We start from the raw sequence: 4,474 nt of genomic DNA, 5'->3' as shown, positions 1-4,474 counted from the left end.
AATTTACAACCCTTTTACATATGATTAAAGGTCATGTAATTCAAAAATGTCTGTTGATTAACCAGTATAGAATTATTAAAGTAGAGTAAAGTATATGTCATTTTGATACCCAGTCAAGGGAATTATGTCCTCTCACGCATAACTCACTCCCCATGCAGTTCAAGATTCCTCCGCTTTGGGAACGACGAACACACGTGGTACTGACTTATTCTCGACTCGGCCGAAACTACAAACGCTACCAAAACTATCTGTTAAACAATTAACCTTTATCATTCGAAGTCGAAGTGCTACCCTCCCTTTGTTTTTACTGAGGTGAATATTTTATCAGTCATTGAGAGGAGACTAAGTTGAGTACCATTTGTATTATCAACGAGTAAGTTAAACAGAACAAACAACGGTGGGAAATCCAATTTCCGACCATTACACTGGTAACACCGGTAAAATTAAATATATGGCGTTACACTGATGAACAACAATGGTGGGATATATATAAAAAAAAAATCTGACCGTTACACTGGTGGCAATAGCGGTGGGATATAAATCGTTCCCCAATTAGTGGCGTTGGTGAGAAAGTGAAGGGAAGTGACTAGCAGAGTGAGAATGTTAAGGGTAGCATTGGTTGGTCATTCCCAAATACCTCCACAACTCTATGTTCAGAACATCCTGGTAGTAATGAGGTTCAAATAATGTACTAGTTGGTATTACCCCCGGGGGAGAGGGGGAAAGAATACTTCCCCAGCATCCCTGCTTGTCGTAAGAGGCGACTAAAAGGGGTCTTTTTGTCTCCAGTCTGTCTCCTTACTGTCCTCTTCTGCTCTTCTGTCCTACTCTCGTCTTGATATTTCCATGTTTCCTCCAAGCTTAGTGCTAATTCTTCACTTTTCCTTCCTTCCAGCTTAGAATGTTAAGGGTTAGGTAATTATATGTTCTCTAGACAAATATTACCCACTCAGAGGCGAACATACACAACACATCATACACTGCCTTCGAAAATACTTCACCGACTTTGGGACGCCACAAGGTATCGTCCTGGACAACGGCGGAGAGTTCACGAGTGGAGAGTTCAAGAAATTCTGCCGGAGGAACCAGGTGGACTTGTTCTACGTCAGCCCTTATCATCCCCAGGGAAATTTCACCACTGAAAGGATGCATAGGACTATGAAAAATATCCTAGCATCTCTCTGCAACGGGCACCCCTTGCGTTGGCCTCAGCTGCTCCAGTCGTGCCAAACCGTCATAAATCAAGCTGTGCACTCGAGCACGGGACAACAGCCTTATTATGCCTTCTTCTCACGCCATCCCCCTCGCCTCATTGGTACCTTATTGCCTTCCGTGGATGCAGAGGAGGACGACCTAGCGATAGCACACACGCTTATTAAAAGTACCCACCAGAAGATGACCAGGCGATACCGGGAGGTGGCCAACAGGCGGAGGAGACCACGGAAGGTTGGGGTCAATAGCTTGGTGTGGGCGAAAAAAGAAACCATACAGCCGGGTACCCGTAGGAAACTGAATGCCAAATGGGACGGCCCATATAAAGTGATCGAAGTGCTGCTAGATGGAAGTGTTTATATCACTGAAAATGTATTTAGTGGCAAGAGAATACAAAAGGGCTGCTGAAAAGGTAAAACCATATTACGGTACCGAGGAATGGCTCTTTGAATCGTTGCAACAGGAGCTCGACCCTGAGCCCGAAGATGAGCGATTACCACCGCGAGTGAGGAATGCCCCTCAGAGGCTCATAGAGGAGTGTTAAATAGAAAAGTAGAGATAAGTGTATGAGACGAATGTTGTGAAATATAACTGCCTGAGGTTATGTTCCGGGTGGACTCATCCCCAAGGAGAGGGTGTAAAAAGAAAAAAAGAGAGAAAGTTCCGGTTGGAACCGGAAAGTGCCCTACTTCGAGGGGAGTGATTAATCCCCTCACCTTACAGTTAGCAAGGTTTGTGAGGCAGTGGAGTCTTCAGAACACAATGAGCGCTCACCTTCTTGCGGGCGGAATGCTGGAAATAGAACAGAGTGAATGCGAATGTGAATGGAAGAGTGGAAGGAAGCGCCCCCCGTGGTGATCTCACTCTCGAGAGACCCTGTCAAGCTCAGGTGAGCGACAAGTTATCCTCCAAAACCTGAGGCTGACTGGGGCATAAATTCCCTCATAACATCAAGTGTAAGGAGTGATCATACCTCCTAATGAAGTGAGTAAGCGACCTTCCGAGGTACGCATCAGGTGTTTAATGTGGACCGACAGGTGCCACCTATTGTGGTGAGGAAAAAATGTTTCCAATTCAAAGTGTTAAGAGCAGTTATAACAGAAACAACATTCCATCCACGCACATGTCATAGATGATTGTCTTGGGTAAAATTTGTCTTCCGAACGTGGGAGCCGTGTAATGCCACAGATTTAGTATTCATGTATATGTTTAGAGGTACTGTAATTTCTAAGTAAGATAGGGTGTAATCTGAATACTAGTCTATATGGTTCCTGTCCTAAGTAGTAGTTCATGTGTTAATGATCGACGTAGGGATAACATGGTCAATTTCATATACGGTACTTGGTTGCTTTTATGTAGACTGACATGATTAACTTGTTAACATTTTGTAAGGTAAGGGACGTGAGCAATGTTGTGTTCTATTAGCCGTTTGATAATTTTTACATTTATTGGAATCAGTGATTGGAGCTTTTATATGATGCATTATCCACCACTATGGGAGAATGAGGAGGAATGTTTTGGATTAACTATGTTTGGAAACAAGATTTCAAACATGTGTGATTCATACCATCATGATAATCCCTCTTATTACCAGTTCTTGATCTGAAAAATAACTAAGCCCAAGTACAAAGCCATCTTCACCAGCATGTACAATGATACATCTAGTTCCTTTCCATGTTTTCAGTTTTGACTTACAGATCCAGCAGCCACTGTCCAACACTTAGTTACACACTCATCAAAGATTTTCATCTACATATATCTTTGACCCGGGGCAGCTGGATTTTCTGTTTTCATCAGATCAGGTGCGGATAAGGGGATGGGTCCATTATGATGTGGTAGGGGTAAACCAACTCTGCTGTTGGGCCCTGCTGCGGATGTCGCTGATTCCACTGCGCAGTTGATCCCCATGCAGTGCAGTGAGGATCTGTCTCTTCTCCCCTTAGGGCTAAGATACTAATAAATGTGTATGTGTGGATGAGTAAATTGGAAGTGTGTCATCCTGTCTTGGCTACCCCACTTTCTTTGGGTGAAGCAGCCTAGGTATATAGATGGATAGATCAATGTTTCGAAGATATTTTGTTCTTGTAACGACAATATCATTTTCATCCATTAAATTGTACCTGCCACTTTCTACTTTCCTATGTCGAAGTCCAAGCTATTTCACAACCTTGTAATGAGAGGAATAAATACAAGAGAAGCTCACAAATGGTTTCTTCATTGTTTTTTTTTTTTTTTTTTTTTCCAGCAGCATAGCATCCAGTGTTTGAATTTCACCTCTCTCGTGGAAAGAATTTCCTGGCGTACACCTTCTTTTTTAATATAATCCGATGCTCCCATCTCTGGCGATATCCTGATCCTGGAGGGTGGAATTTTATTTCGCTATGTCTGCGTTGTTGCTTTATCCTGTGAAGGGACCGAACAGTGATCCCTGTAGCTGCAAAAGTCCTAAGCTCCACATCAACTTCACTTTCTAGTTCATCTTGATGGCGAAAATATTTTACACATTCATTATTACTTTTCGTGTTTGGCTTGTTAGTCTTGGATTGCATTTTGCCTCGTTGATTGCCTTAGCTATGGTAAACGAGTATAATTTGGTGGTCACCCCTGCCAAATAAAAAATTCAGAGCCAACTTTCAATACTGAATTCGCTGTTTCTCATTTCGTAGGTGTCAAGATGTTCGTTTCTTGCAATATCATCTGTATATTGCTAATTATACTATTTTTTTTTTTTACCTTGGCCCGGATTTTTGCCCATTTCCAGATTATTCCACGTAGCTCAGTGATAGAACAAGACAATGTTATATCTCTACATCCAATCTATACCACTACTGTGTTAGTAGCCCCATATGTTAATATAATTCTGTTGGTACACTTCAGTGTTCGAGACAGTGAGATGACAGTATAAGACCACGTAAAAATATTACAATAACACATCACAGAAACGTATCATATCACAAGTGTGAGGTCACAGAGAGAAAAACAACAATTTATATCGCCATATTTCAGTGTATACGTTAGCTGTTTATAATTACGTGCAGTTACACATAAAATATAGGCATACAGTACATACATTCAAATAAGATGCAAACAGAGAGCAGCAAAGCACATGTAGGTGGTTTACCACTATGCTGAATTTTGACATTTCCGAGATGACAACTGCCCTGTGTTGTGTCGAGAGGGAGTTCCCACAAAACTGTTCTCCTGAGCATTCAACCTCCCCTTACATGCAGGGTACTTGCTAAAGTTTTGTCATGCAGGGTAC

Source organism: Coenobita brevimanus, chromosome 111 (assembly GCF_032717465.1).
Source record: "Coenobita brevimanus isolate Jiangsu-jjx chromosome 111, ASM3271746v2, whole genome shotgun sequence".
Lineage (NCBI taxonomy): Eukaryota > Metazoa > Arthropoda > Malacostraca > Decapoda > Coenobitidae > Coenobita > Coenobita brevimanus.
The sequence above is the reverse complement of the archived record's forward strand: the minus strand, read 5'-3'. Positions refer to the sequence as shown.